Here is a 16,986-nt window from a genome sequence, read left to right on the forward strand (position 1 = left end):
AGTTACTCTGCTCCTGGATCTGATGACATTCTTTATGCTATGATTCATCATTTGCCACGTAATTCTCTATTGTGTATATTAGATCCTTGTAATAGGATCTGGGACAAAGGAATATTCCACACTGATTGGAAGATGGGTATCGTCTTTCCATTTCCTAAGCCATGTAAGGATAAATTTATTGTCACTAATTACGTCCAACTTGTTTGACGTCTTGTGTGTGCAAACTTTTTAATATCGCTAGCATGAGGCTTGTTTGGCATCTAGCGTAAAATGATTTCTTTTCACCTTCACAATGTTCGTTTCATGAAATGTGATGTACATCAGACAACTTATCAGACTTTACTTAGCTATCAGTGGGGCTTTTGCATCTCGACAACATCTTTTGGCTGTGTTCTTTGATCTGGAAAAGGCATATCATATGGCATGGCGCCATAGCTTTCTGAGTCAGCTTTACTGTTGTGGGATGTATGGCCATCTGCCATTATTCTTCAGTGACTTCTTGTCAAACCCAAGTTTCAAGTCCATGTGGGCTCCTCACTCTGTCCTTTGAGTTCAGGAGGAGGATATTCCACTGGGGTGTGTAATCAGTGTTCCTATATTTTGCTGTTGCTATAAATGGCATACTAGGTTCCCTGATTGAGGAGGTGTCTTCTCTCCTTTGTGTGGATGACCTAGCAATAAGATTTAATGGATCCTAGATGTGTGCAGTCGAGAGGAGAATGCAGCTAGCACTCAACAGAGTCAACAACTGAGCGGAACAGAGTGGTTTTCGTTTTTCTTCAAGCAAGACTGTGCCCATGCATTTTTGTAGAAGAAGGGGGGTTCACTCAGACCCCGATATATTTTTATAAGGGCACCGGCTGCTGTGCATGAAGGAGAACACCCCGATGAGGGGGTTCATGTTGATGTGGTGGCAGGAATTGAAGTGTGGTTGGCAATACCACCTGCTCTGCAGGCCTGCCTATCTATATAGGGGTCGGCATTTCTGACCTCGTGTACCAAGCACTTAATGTCCTCCCCTCCCTCAGTGGTAGAGGAGGCCTACTTGTGGTGTTGCTCGCCCCTGCCCATCTTCCATCTTGGGCGAGGGTTTTGCCCACCCACGTTTGTCATGTGTGGCATCCCGTAATGCTGGGAAACTGCAGTCTGGGCATTGAGTGATTCTGCATGATGCACCCTGTAGCTAGCAACATACTTCTTTGGTCCCTTATTCTGGCAAGATGGGAGTCCTAGTTGGGCCTGACCAGGACAGTCAGCTGGTCACTTGTTTACTAGGGTCAAGTGAGCACTGGGGGGGCCTGGTGGCTCCTACTGTCCTGGAGTCACCTTTGTCTAGGCCCACCAGTGATTTCCTGTGTATACTTCCTCACTACCTCTGGGGTTGCCAGCAGTGTTATCCCTGGCATATTATGACCTCCCCTTGTTGCGCTCCATGGTGGATGCAGGGGTGAGGGAATGACGCATCTTCTGCTGTATATGGCATTGGTAAATAATAAGTAAGTTGACAATCATGCATTTGTCACTGGGCTTTCAGATGCTTTATCTCTTATTGCCACAATGGAGCCTTACCAGGACCCTGGGGACTATCCTTCACCCTAGCAGCCAGCTTGGCTGGTGTGGCTTTGGAGTCAGTCTTAAATGAAATAGGGCCTGCATCATATGCAAAATATCTAGTACTTAAATCGAATGTCAGTGGGTCAATATTAAATACTGAAATTTTTTACCTGCATTGGGCCATTGTTTTTGCTTGTGGTTGGGAACCTAAAATCTCTTCCCAAGGGTATGGAAGCCTCATTGTTGAGGTGTCCTTCCCAGACAAGAGCTCCCGATTACTGGCTCTGACCTCTATATTTGGTGCCGATGTTACCTGTGCTCCTTATGCAAGTGGTAACCAATGTATGGGTGTCATTTTATCCCATGACCTTCTCCGATACTCAAACACACAGTTATTGAAGGAACTGTGATCTTTAAGTATGGTGAAAATCGAGTGCCCGCAGAAGAAAATAGATGGTATTTGACTCCTGAATCCGACCTTGTTCCTGACATTTGACAAGCCAATGTCGCCTACATCTGTGAAACTTTCTTGGCTATCACTTCCTGTGTAGCTATACTTGTCGACCCTAAAGCAATGTTTCCACTGTCAGGAGTATGGACATGTTAGCCACTTCCTGGTGTTTGTGTCTCCTGTGGTGGACCAAAATATCATACCAGTGACAGTGCAGGACATCTTAAATGTTATCAATGTGGGGGTCCTCATGCAGTATCTTCTAGAAACTGTCCTCACTACTGCCTGGAGAAGGAGATTTTGTCATTTCCTAAAGCAAAGAGAAGAGCTCTGACTTGCTTCTTCCAGCCCGGGGATACTTATAATGCTGTCCCTTCTGGCACATCTGTGTGCTGCCCTGTGTCTCAGAAACCACCTCGACCCATTCCACTGCCCACCTCTCCATCTGGTGATTTGCCTGATGCTGTCCCCGGGGTTAGTACTACATGTGAGATTGGCGTTTGTCCACCCCCTACTCTGACTGTTTCTGTCCCTACTTCGGTGGCTAAGAGTTTACTCACTTCCCTGGTGATGGTGGATGTCCAAGTTGACGTGTCTCCTTGTTCTGCCTTGTCCAGCATGCCCGAAGTTCCGTCTCTAACTAACAAAGGTTACTGTGGGTCTTCAGAGTCCTTTGAACATGAATACAGTCTACCTAAGGACTCTGCTGTGGAACCTTGTATCAACCTTTCTTCCGTTCTCTCTCATCTGGAGACTCTGGAGTCTTCCCAGTATATATATATATATATATATATATATATATATATATATATATATATATATATATATATATATATGCCGCATTGCACTTTGCCAAGTAGGACAGATGTTCGTCAATAGCGCGGCCATATTGGCAAGATCATAAGACTGAATATAAACAGTGAGAATCAAGGGGCACAGGGTGCAGATGCTGACGTTTTCTGGTCATAACTTTCTTAATGCTGCATTTTAAAGCTCATAAATAATTCTACAGTAATATTATATGCACCTTTTCCTACTTGGTCTGTGTTTGCCATAGGCACATTTCCAAAGCAATTCACATTAACAGCAACATGCAACACGTGCTTCTGAGCCAACTGCATTGAATTTATTGATAGAATTTGGCTGCAATTTAATATGACTCATAACAAACCTAGCACATGCATGAAGTTGATTTTTTTTTTCATCGTTTAAAATATATGAATGATATGATAATCGAAATGGAGTTTGATAAAGAAATAATATAATGACACTATATGTATATATATATATATATATATATATATATATATATATATATATATATATATATATATACTTCGGTCGGGATAGGCCAGTCCCGCGTTGGATACTCAAACTGGTGATGATGATGATATATATATATATATATATATATATATATATATATATATATATATATATATATATATATATATGTATATATCCCCTTTGGCCCTTTTCCTCACAGAACCACAAATCTCACCCCCTACCGATATATCTCCATTTTGTTTTCCCGGTTACCATCTCCTTACAAACTTCTGTAACAAGGGTGGCACCTGTTCTTATATCAAATTCCAATATGCAGTTGACACTATTTTAAACTTCACTTCATCCAGTTTTGATTACTCATTGTGTAAACTAAATTATCAAAATATTACCAAATATATTTATACAGTTTATCGCTTCCTCAATGCTTCTTCAGAACCCAGTTTATTTGATTCCATATCCACTCAGTTGAGTAACCTTAACCTTGCCCTTAGCACCGAAATTACGATTTTGGGTGATTTTAACATACATTATGTTGAATGGTTATCGCATTCTGCCAGGACTGACGACGCTGTTCTAAATTGCGAGCTGTTTGCAGAATAATTTAATCTCACCCAGCTGCCAAAGCAACCAACCAGAATATCTGATAATCCTGACCATAATGCCCATCTCCTGGATTTATTCTTGACAAATAATCCAGATCAATACAGGACAAAGGTACTGTCACCACTTGGATCCTCTGACCACAATCTCATCAAAGCCTCATTGGTTAACCCTCCCACACCTCCCCGTTCTGAACCTGTCAGGGTTACCCGATGGCACTTTGATAAGGCAAACTGGGATGGATTTAGAAATTATCTTGATGACGTTCCGTGGCAGTCTTCTCTAGTGATCCCAATTCTACCCAGTCCCACATTTGCGACTTAATACTACCTGGTATGGATTTATTCATACCAAGTCAACAGTACACTAACAGATCGAACTTTCCAAAATGGTTTGATAGCAACTGTGCCAGAGCAACAGCCCAAAAGTCATTAGCATATAACTCTTACTTAAAATCAAAAACATCAGAATCACTCTCCCAATTTAAAATTGCTAGAAATCATCCAAAAGCTGTATTAAATCTATCTAAATCATACTTTCTTCAAAAGCATCAAAACTACTTAACAACCCTAATGACAATAGAATATTCTAGTCAACTCTTAATTCTTTCAATAATAACTTTAACAAGTCAACTTCCATTCCTCCACTAAAATCTTCAGATGGCAACATTACAAATGACCCACATGGGAAAGCTGATATCTTTGCCAGTACATTTGCCAGAAACTCTACCATAGACGATACCAGCCAGAATGTCCCAGTGCTAGAACTTGACTCTCCCGAAATTGCCCCACTTAAAATACAGACAAGATACGTAAAATCCATCCTAGACAATTTACCTACCAACAAAGCTCCAGGTCCAAATGGAATTCAGCCAATTGTTATGAAAAATGTTCCCCTGAACTTGCCTTTGTTCTAGCTAAATTATTCAGACTATGTATACGTACCTCTTTATTCCCAAATTCATGGAAAGAAGCCAATATTCACCCAATTCCGAAGAAAGGAAGTTCGTCTGACCCCTCTGATTACAGACCAATAGTTGTCACATCTCTTGGTAAGGTATTTGAAACTTTAATTAATAAGCACATTGTTAATTATCTGGAATCCAACAACTTAATTAGTGATAGGCAATATGGTTATCGCCTCAAAAGATCCACCACTGACATACTCAATCTCCTAACTCATACCATCCATCAATCAACTGATCAACATGGAGAAACTCATTCAGTAGCTCTTGATATTTCTCAAGTTTTCGACAGAGTATGGCACCGTTCCCTGCTGTCCAAACTCCCTTGCTATGGATTAATGTCTTTTGTTCCTTTGATCTCTTCATATCTTAGTGACAGGAAAATAAAAGTAAAAGTAGATGATGTATATTCCAATTTCCACTCAATTAATGCCGGCGTGCCACAGGGATCAGTTCTTGCGCCAACCCTGTTCCTAGTTCATATTAATGATCTCTTATCTGTCACCCACAATCCCATTCACTCATATGCAGATAACTCAACACTACATAGTTCATTCACACTCAGACGCCCATTTAAAAAGTCTAATATCTCTACCTATCAACTCAGTACAGCCATCTCCATAAATCATGATCTATCTACAGTCAGTGAATGGGGACAAAACAACTTGCCTCTTTTAATGCTAGTAAAACTAAATATAAACAGTTTACTAATAGACAGATATTGCCAGATTCGTACATTACCTTCAGTGCTACTAATATTCCCATCTCCAAAAGTATTGAAATTCTTGGCATCTCACTTAACAATCCCCTCAGCTGGACCCTTCATGTCAGATCACTTGCTAAAACCGCCTCAAAGAAACTTGGATTATTGTACAGAGTCCATAACTTCTTCGTTGATGAGCAGTTAGCTATAATTTATAAGAGCCATGTGCGCTCTCAGCTTGAATATTGCTCACCCTTGTGGAATGGTTGTGGAGAGGTTACATTAAAACAACTAGACAAAATTCAGAACAAAGCTGTTAGAATCATTAACAACCCTGCCATTACAAATAAACTACCTCCCCTGCAAGTAAGAAGGAATGTTGCCTCCCTTGTTTTATTTTACAGATTTTTTTTGGCAAATGCTCAGATGAAGTTGGGTCCATGGTGCCACCTCTCCATGCCTTCCCTCGTGCTACGCAGGAATCTGGTAGCGCTCATGACTGGAATGTCTATCTATCTATTGCCAGATGCCTCAATCCCGTTTGGGGTGGCCACAAACAAATCGCCTCCACGTCGTCCTGTCCCCCGCCATTTCACTGCCCTGCTCCCAACTCACACACCCCCTCTCTCATATACCTCTCCACTCCATCCCTCCATCTCATCCTCGGCCTCCCCCTCCCTCTTCCCCCCTCCATCTCACTCACATACACTCTCTTCGTCAGTCTTTCACCCTCCATCCTCTCCACATGGCCACTGGAATGTCACTCAACCATATTGCAGAACTTCTGCCTATCAGAATTCTTTCATTCCCCGAACTGCATCTCTCTGGAAATCGCTTCCCCAGAGTTGTTTCCCTCCAAATTTCAACCCACAGCTGTTCGGACAGATATTTTATGAACGGAGGACGCCAGTAATCTGGTGTATGGATTGTGTTTTTTTTTTTTTTTTTATTCATTTGTTTTTCCTTCCTCCGTTTTCTTATTTATAAAAGAAAAAAAAAAAACTGGAACTTTTACAGCAATTGATTTGTTCTTATGCTCAGCTGATGTTGTTTTAGATTTTACCTGGGATGTGTTGCCAGACCTTTATGGCAGTGACCACTTTCCATTATCTTAACTGCTAGTGGACGAGGACTTCAGCCACATCTTCCTCGCTGGCTTCTGGATAAGGCTGACTGGCCACATTTCAGGGAATTAAGTTCCACTTCTCTTTCATACTAAGGCACTGTCATATTTCAGTGACTTGTTGCACTTAGCAGCCTTTCTATCTATTCCAAGAATGAGTGGTCAATTTCCTAAATGTTCGATTCCTTGGTGGAACTCTGAATGCAGTTCCGCAGTGAGAGCCAAATGACACTGCCTGGCATCATGGCATATTACTTTCTCCATGAGTTAGGACTTCATGGGCGCTTGCCTATTTTTATTAAGTGGTTTTTATCTAATCATTTTTTAAGGGTCCCCGTGGGAGGAGTGCTTTCTAATGCCCATGCACTACAAGATGGAGTACCATAAAGGAGGATCCTTAGTATTACTCTCTTTGATATGGCTGTCAACTGTGTAATCAGTGTACTTCCTGATGGTGTACAAGGCTCACTATATGTCGATGACCTCCCAGTTTCCTTCACCACATCCAGAATGTCTCTGATAGAGAGGAAGTTGCAGCTGGCTCTTGATAGAATTTCTGACTGGGCAGTCTCGTGGCTTCCGTTTTTCTTTAACAATGATAATGGTTATGTCTTTTTGTCTTTTTCAGTGGTTTTTTTAAAAAAGATAATCGCTATGCATTTCTGTCGTTCTCAGTGGTTTCTTTAACAAAGATAATGGCTATACATTTTTGTCATTTCCAGTGGGTTCACCTAGACCCTGACTTGTATCAATATGGTCGGAGAATATGCTGTGTGGAAGAGACGCTGTTTCTGGGTCTTCTGTTTGATAGGCGACTAACCTGGGTTCCTCATACTCGTTCTGTTAAGGTGGCTTGTCTTAAAACTTTTCAGTCTTTTGAGGGTTTTGGCTCATACCTGTTGGGGTGCTGACTGTCGGACCCTCCTGCTTATTTTTCCTAAACTTGAACGTGGTTGTCAGATCTACTCTGCAACAGATGCCCGTCTCTGATTGTTAAATTCTGTGCATCATTTTGGTGTATGTCGGTCAACAGGAGCATTCAGATCATCCCTGTTTTCAAGTTTATTGGTGCATGCTGGTGTACTCTCCTTGCATCTGTGACGCCAGTCGTTGATGATGTGTTGGTATCGTCTTCACCGCATTCCGGACTAAATTTCTTGTTCCATCATCTCTCAAGATTCCCGATCTTCTGTTTATGACACCCATCCTACTTTCCCAAAGTCCTTTGGTTACAGGGTCCGGTCTGTTATGTTATCCCTCTCTGTTCCGAGACTAGCATAACAGGGCAGATGGTGTCCACTGTCTGTCCTCGATGCTTGGTGGAGCCTCTAGCAACTTTACTGATGTTCTTAATTTTCTTCAGGAGGAGGGCCTTCTTCCGCTTTTATAAGTAACTGATACTTCATAAACTACATTTTTGTTATTTTCAGTGTTTCATTTCTACTAACAGGTATTAACCTTATTTTGAATGTGCACTGTTTATTTGCTGCATCTTCTGCCTTGTTGTAAGGCAGCATATGACCCTGGCAGTTGTGCCACCAGATTTTTTACTTAATCAATTAATCAATCCTGTATAATCTGTATAATACAGAAACATTAAAACTTAAAAAAAAAATTTAGGACTCTATCCATGGTAATAATGAAGTTATGACGGTTTTAATGAAATTATGACTCGTCCTTTTTTCATTTAGGCAGCCATTGTTTATGATTACAAAAAAGGTACAGTCATGAAACCTCATATGTTATTCGATATTCATATAATCATTTATTAAGCACAATTACTGTCTCCTAGGTGTAGTACTTGTAAAGTTTTAATGGAAAAATGCATTAAAATAATCAGTGTTATGTAATTTTACAATCTCATAACACTGTATAATCTCATGGCGTTCTGACTACTTTAAGGCACCAGGAGGCATACTAACATATTCCTGGAGGGTTGGAAGCCTGCACCTGTACTACTGTCTGAGTCCTATGCAGGAAACGAAAAACTATTTTTTTTTTACTTTTTCATTTAAAAAGACATTACTTAAGAGACGGCACTCTACGTATCAAAAGGCACCAGTTCACTATCTGGCACATAACTCTGACAAATTTCATGACTGTATAGTGAGTCCTTTCTGAGTTCTGGTTCGGAAACGAAATTTCTATGCCAGGCCAGCCACCCTGCCGCTCTGCGGTCAGACACATACTGATCACAGTGATAACAACACCCTCCTCTGACTCTGTCAGGTGGACGGTAACAATGCAAGCATCTGTTTTGTCTAGAAGGAACCAAATGATTTGCAGCCCCTCCGCCTCTGGTTCCTTCTTCCTTGCATTTAAAAAAAAAAAAAAAGTTACTTCTATGAAATTTAGAAATAAATAAATGCATAAACTAAAATAACAAAATAAAGCTATCATTCTTGCCGAATCCATCCCGTTAGAGGTGGCCACAAAGGAATCGCCTCCGTGTCATCAAATCCTCTACAATCTACTTGTTCTCTTTCTCTCCAACTCACAACCCCGTGTCGCATGTACCACTTCATCCCATTCCTCCATCTCATCCTCAGGTCTCCCCCTCCTCCCTACCCCACCGCCACACTCATATACGCTCTCCTAGTCAGTCTCTTAGCTAACATTTTCAACTGTTATTGTGACTAAATCAGATAATAAGATAGGTTGCTAATCCTCTGTGTATCCCTTTAGCGTTCAACTCTGTGATTATGGGATTAATTCCATTCATAGATGATATCCCTTCCAAATATGCATTTACTATACTCTTTTTACCTTAACTTTGCCCCGATATTCGTCCTTTTCCAGCTTACATCACGTAAGTCAGTGGAGGAGAAGAACGTTACAGCAGTTTTACATTCTTTCCATTGCACTTACCGGTAACATGCATCATAATTTTATAGTAAACTTATTTTTAAAGTTACTGGGGGGAGGGGTCGGCCTTCAGTGGGATTGTGCAATAGTTTCTTACGTAAGAATGTGAAATTTTGAATAACAGTAGATCTCCATTGGGGTCACGCTTTAGGCAGGGTGAGACCCCCAAAGGACACAATTCACAGGAGGGAGGGCCTGCGAGAGTCCTGGACAAAGCCCTTATGCACGGTTATGGGTTTTAGTCTTGGGAACACGAAATTTTGCATACTGGCAGATCTTCACCCCCAGCTACGTTTTAGGTAGGGTAGAACCCCCGATGGCTATTCCACAGGAGAAGACTACTCTCGGGAAGGGCGACGCCGTAATTTTTACGTATGCTCGTGCATTTTTTCACAGTGGCAGACGTTCACCCTCACCAGACTATATTAAGGGTTAGTTTCCCATAATTCACACCTGTGCCTTCTCCGTGTGTGGTTATTATTTTCGCCTTACAGTATTCCAGAGGTGCATGCGGCTATCAACGGTGTCCGTTGTCTTTTCCACGTATATTTCTGCTGTTCTGCTTGGCCAGTAGATTTCTGTTCATCAGTTGGTCAAAAGTCGAATGGAATCCCAGAGTACTTTGTCTACAGGTCTGTAACATATGCAGGAAGTCTTCTCCTAAATATAACTTTTTTTTTTTTTTTCGTATCCAGTGGTATGTATTTAAATAACATTTTTGTTTACTGTTGTTCTTGTTGCTGTTGCCGCTCCATCCTGACTGTTTGGCCGCAGGTAAGTAATTTCACTTATGGGATCATCCCACAGCTTCCTTACACCGTTGATGTTGTGTCTGCGTCTTAGTGTGGCATGTGATGTGCTGTGTTCCATTGTGTGTAATGCTATCCCACCCTATTCTTCAAACTGGGCTTGTGTCATCTGTGAGTCTGCCCAACCCAAGTCTAAGCCAGTAACTAGGGAGGGCTGAATGATACCCTGCTCTAAGCCCAGCTAAATGTTCTCGATCACCTCTGTTTAAGGATACCTCTGATCGATGGATCACGGGAGGTGAGCTTGTATTAGTGTTCGGACCGAGGTGTTGTACTGCCCTGCATCTGTAGTGAATATGTAGGTGTTTCTTCGTTGCTAGTGTAGGAATGTCTGGAAGTGAGATATCTTATCCCATTTTTTATCCCATTTTTAAAAATTATATTAATCATGACCTAATAAAACTGCATCATGTACAACTTAAAGAGCAGCTAGTGTTCACATCTTAACCTCAAGCTAGAGAACCACATTTTGTCCTCACCCCTATGAATTTCACAGCAAAATATTAACTAGGTCATTTATTCACTGAACTGACAGATGCGTATCTCTTCCTTGCACAAATATAAAGTGATACACAGAAAATTATATTCTCGAACTTTACCTCTGTTGGTTTTCATTATACCTACAAGACTGATCTACTTTATTGAACAGCAAAACACATGTTTATGGATTGTCCATATAAATTCGTTTAATGTAGATAAGAACTGTTGCATCTGATGCAAAAAAAAAAAAAAAAAAAAAGGAAAATTGCACATCACCAGTACCATGAGACACAACGGAATAGTTGGAAAACGAGTCTTTAAACCCCAGTAACGTATAGAAAAGCCTTGCCACAAAACTGCCAAGAAATTGCATAATAACATGGAGCCACATGCCTGAGAATAAACTGTAGAACCACGGCATCAGTAACAAAGTATACAGGATTAGAGTGCCACATGACTGACAACAAAGTGTGTAGTGACACGGCGCAGTATGACTGACGAAGTGCATAGTAAGATGGTATCACATAACTGACAACAAATTGTGCATTGACAGGGTGCCAAATGACTGACAACAAATTGTGTTGTAACAAGGTGCCACAAGATTGACAAAAAAGTGTATATTAATACAGTGCCACATGACTACCATCAAAGCATGTAGTGACACGGTGTCACATGATTGACAACACAGTGTGAAGCAACACGGTGCGACATGACTGACAAAGTGTGTAGTGACACGGTGCCACACGACTGACAACAAAGTGTGTAGTAACACGGTGCCCCACGATTGACAAAGTGTGTACTAACACGGTGCCATATGACTGACAAAGTGTGTAGTAACACTGTGCCACATGACAAAGTGTTTAGTAACACGGTGCCACATGACTGACAGTGTATAGTAACACTGTGCTACATGACTGACATCAAAGTGTGTAGTAACACGGTGCTACATGACTGACATCAAAGTGTGTAGTAACACCGTGCCACATGACTGACATCAAAGTGTGTAGTAACACGGTGCTACATGACTGACATCAAAGTGTGTAGTAACACGGTGCCATATGACTGACATCAAAGTGTGTAGTAACACGGTGCCACATGACTGACATCAAAGTGTGTAGTAACACGGTGCTACATGACTGACATCAAAGTGTGTAGTAACACGGTGCCATATGACTGACATCAAAGTGTGTAGTAACACCGTGCCACATGACTGACATCAAAGTGTGTAGTAACACGGTGCTACATGACTGACATCAAAGTGTGTAGTAACACGGTGCTACATGACTGACATCAAAGTGTATAGTAACACGGTGCTACATGACTGACAGTGTATAGTAACACTGTGCTACATGACTGACATCAAAGTGTGTAGTAACACGGTGCTACATGACTGACATCAAAGTGTGTAGTAACAAGGTGCCATATGACTGATATCAAAGTGTGTAGTAACACGGTGCCATATGACTGACATCTAAGTGTGTAGTAACACGGTGCCACATGACTGACATCTAAGTGTGTAGTAACATGGTGCCACATAACTCACGATGAAGATGCGGGGGCAGGTAATGCCGGCGCGGGACTCGCACAATCTGGAGCAGGAGCTGAGCACTGAGTACTGCCCTGCCTTCCGCCGTCCTTATATAAACAACCCAGCCAGTGAGCACCCCCCCTATTACCACACCAGCCAGTGAACTTCTCCCCTCTCACCACTAGCCTGGGAGCACCTCCTCTCTTACCCCCCCCCCCAGTGAACACCTAACCTTTCACTACACCAACCAGTGACCATTAACTTTCTCACCACACCAGCCAGTGAACACTTCTCCTCTCGCCACACCAGCTTCTGATCACCTCTTCTCTCACCACACCACCCTGTGAATGCCTATTCTCTCACCACACCAAGCCGTGAACACCTCCTCTCTCACCACACCAGCCAGTGAACACCTTCCCTCTCACCATACCAGCCAGTGAACACCTACCCTCTCATCACACCACCCAATGAACACCTACCCTCTCATTACATCATTCATTGAACACCCCCCCTTCTCACTACCCCAGTCAATGAACATATTTCATCTTACCACACCAATCACTGAACACCTACCCTTTCATCACACCCGTCAGTGAACACCTCCTCTTACCAATCCAGCCAGGGAACACCTCCCCTCTCACTTCACCAACCAGTGAAAACCTCCCCTCTCACCACACCAGCTAGTTAACACTTCCCCTCTCACCACACCAGCCAGTGCACACTTTCCCTCTCACCTCCTCATTCAATCACCACCAGTTTGCCGCTGAGGCCAGCCACCTTGACGTGGTGGCCGGGCTTGAAGTGTGGCTGGTAATGCCACCTACTCTGGAGTCGTGACTATCTTTGTATGGTTCGGCATCTGTCGGCCTTGTGGACCAGGCACCACCCATGCATCACTGGTTGAGGAGGCCTGCTGGTGACGTGCTCGTCCCTACCAATCTTTCATCTCGGGCTGGTTTTTGCCTCCCCAAGTGTTTCTCGTGAGTGGCATCCCGTAATTCTGGCAAACAGAAGTTCTGGCAGTTCAATAATGCTGCACGATGCGTCCTGCAGCTACCAACATACTTTTTATAGGGAATCAAAGGGGGCCTGGTTGGGCCCAACCAGATCAATCGGATGGTCACTTGTTGGCTCGGGTGATGTGGGCACTAGGGGGGATCTGGTGGCTCCCATTTTACTGGAGTTACTTTCTTCCAGGCTCCCACTGGATACCAGCATATACTCCTTCACTACCTCTGCAGTCGCCAGTGGTTTTATCCCTGGCATATGACCTCCCGTTCTTGCGCTCCGTGTTGGGTGGAGGGGTGAGGAAAGGAAATATTTTAGCCCTATATGGCTTTGCTTCAAAATACTGTAATGCTGTTGACTCTGCATCTATCCCTGGCTGCTCTAGAGCCTTTCAAGATCTCTGGGAACAGTTCTTATTTACTTCAGCATTCAGCTTGAACTGAGGAGTGTTCACATCTCTTGGTTTAGGCCCAGATGAAATGGTGCCTGCATTATAAGCAAAATATCTAGTATTGAAATCTACTGTGGGTGGAACATTGCTAGATATTGCCATATTTGATTTACACTGTGCCATTATTTCAGCTTATGGCAGACAACCTAAAATCTCTTCCCAGAGGGATGAAAGCATCTTTACTGTGGTGTCCCTCCTGGAAGAGAGCTCCCATTTACTGGGTCTTACCTCTGGTTCTGGTAACGAAATTTCATGCGTTCCTCATGCTACTTTTAATCAATGTAAGATGTTATTTTTTCCCGTGGCCTCCTCCAATACTCAGAGGCATGACGGTTAGAGGAACTGTTATCTTCTGGTGTGGTGACTTGAGCAACTGCAGAAGAAAATTGATCGTATTCTGACCCCAACCCCGACCTTGTTCCTGACATCTGATAAGTTATGCTTGCCTACTTTTGTGAAACTCACTTGGCTGTCACTTCCTGTGAAGCCATAAATGCCAACCCCAAAGCAGTGTTTCCACTGCCAAGGGTATGGACACGTGAGATGATTTTGCTGCCGTGTACAGGTTGGCCTTTCTGGTGTCTGTGTCTCCAGTGGCGAACCAAGCCATACTGGTGACTGTCTAGGACCCCTAAAATGCTATCACTGTAGGGATCCCCATGCTGTATATTCTCAAATCTGTCCTAGCTACTGCCTGGAGAAGATTTTGTCCATTCATACAGATGAGATTTCATTTCCTGAAGCAAAGAAGGCCCAGACTCGCTTCTTTCAGCCTACGGTTACTTATGCTTCTGTTCTTTCTGGAGCACCTGTGCACCATCCTGTGTCTCAGAATTTCCCTCAGCCAGTTCCACTGCCCACATCTCCAACTGGTTATTCGCCCAGTGCTGTGCAACAGGCTAGTACTGCATGTGAAATAGGTGTTCGCCCACCCTCTACTCAGATTGTATTTCCCCCATATCACTTCCGTGATGGAGGTGGATGTCCACGTCTCTTATTCCTGCCTTATCTAGCGTGCCCGAAGCTCCGTCTGTACATGGCAAGCATTGCTATGGTTCTTCAGAGTCCTCTGAGCCTGAAGACCATTTGCCTAAAGTGTTGTGGAAACTAGTGAAGATCTTTGCTGTTCCACCTTCCATGAAGTCTCTGAAATCTAGCCAGGTGCAGGGTGAAGTTGGTGTTTCGTCATGGTGTGGTTCCCACCTTGAGATGGAGTTGCACAGATCGCTGGTGCGTCATTTCTGACATATAGGACATAAACCTCACAGGGTTCTAGTCCTGTGAACTCTAATTGTGAAGCCCTTGGTGATGGCATTGGCCACTCTACTTCACCTAGTCCGGCCTGTAAGACGCCTGCCAAGCAACCTGTTCTTTCCACTTAGAAGAGGAGTGTAGTAAAACTTCCATCTTCCTCCCCACATTTGTTTTCATATAGCCACCACAATATGCTGGTTCCAGGTGCGGGTAATCCCTTTCTAGGAGTCCTCCTAAGCATCAGTCCAAACCTGCTCGCTTGTCAAGGACCGTGCAGCCCCATATCTCTAAGCAATCAACTATGCCTAGTCCACTAAACATTGCTCTGTAATGGACCTGTAGAGGTGATACAGCCAACTGGGAGGACCTTCAACTGCTGCTGTCCGAGTTTCACTTCTTTTGTGTCTACCTTCAAGAAACTACTGTTGGAGACAGGCCTCTTCCTGTTCCTAGAGGATATACAGCTCTCTACTCACCACCTCTTGTAGACTGCAGTTCTCGAGGTGGCTGTGCTATTTAGTGCTGTACAGATATTCCATTTGCTTCTTCCATACAGTCCCCCCTGCAGGCTGTGGACGTTCAGTTACACCTGGAGAGGATTTACATAGCCTGTAGCCTTTACCTACCGCTCTCTGTACCTGTCTTGGTGCCTATCTTCATCACCCTATTTGTCAGCTTGCTAGGCCAGTTGTTCTCCTAGGTTACCTAAATGGGTTTCATGCTTTGTGGGGTGATACTGTATGTAACCCCTGTGATGAAATCCCTGTACCTTTGATAGAGAATTTAGACCTGGTTCTTCTAAGTGCTGGCGACCCAACGCATTTCGATGTGCAAAATGGTACTTTATTTTATTAATCTTACATTGGTCTTCACCCAGTATTCATTGGATTTTTCTTGTCAGACTTTGCTGACTTAAACAGCAGTGCTCATTACCTTATTGCGATTAAGGCATGCGACTCTGTGCCAGTGGAGCGTGTCCCTCGCCAGTGTTTGGATAGGGCTGACTGAGCAGAGTTTGCAGAACACTGAAGTTTTGAATATAATGTTCCTAACGTTAAGAGTGTTGATGTTGCAGAAAACTATTTTACATCTATTGTATATCGGGCTGGTATATCCCCTGTTCCTCGAAAGTCTGGAAAGTTTTCCAGGAGTCTTGTGCCATGGTAAAATGAGGAGTGTGCTCTGGCCAGGAGAGTCTACAAAGCTGTTAGTTGGAGATACAGGAGAAATAAAGATGTCTTTTTAAAAGTTTAGTTTAAGGAAGCTCATGCCCATTATCAGTGAGTTCTGAAAAACTCAAAGTAGTACCTTGTGGGGAAACTGTCCCTCGTCTATTACTTCCTCAACTCTGTTACCAATGGTCTGGAAGAAAATGAGGAAAATAATGGGCAAGTATTCACCTTTTCCTTCCCTGATACTTAAAATCCAGGGGTCTTCTGCATCCAACAACTCATATACAGTTTCAGCCCTGGCAGAGCACGTTGTTTCTCGATCAGATCCCACCAAGCCAATTAGCTGTTCTCTTAATCAACAGGAGTGATTAGATATTTCATTTTTTGTTAGTGGAGGAGAATCATATGCGTTTTTTATTCTCCGTGAACTGTGTGCTGCTCGTCAGCAGCATAGTTACTCTGCTCCAGGATCTGATGACATTCTTTATGCTATGATTCATCATTTGCCACGTAATTCTCTATTGTGTATATTAGATCCTTGTAATAGGATCTGGGACAAAGGAATATTCCACACTGATTGGAAGATGGGTATCGTCTTTCCATTTCCTAAGCCATGTAAGGATAAATTTATTGTCACTAATTACGTCCAACTTGTTTGACGTCTTGTGTGTGCAAACTTTTTAATATCGCTAGCATGAGGCTTGTTTGGCATCTAGGGTAAAATGGTTTCTTTTCGC

Source organism: Coenobita brevimanus, chromosome 46 (assembly GCF_032717465.1).
Source record: "Coenobita brevimanus isolate Jiangsu-jjx chromosome 46, ASM3271746v2, whole genome shotgun sequence".
Classification (NCBI taxonomy): Eukaryota; Metazoa; Arthropoda; class Malacostraca; order Decapoda; family Coenobitidae; genus Coenobita; species Coenobita brevimanus.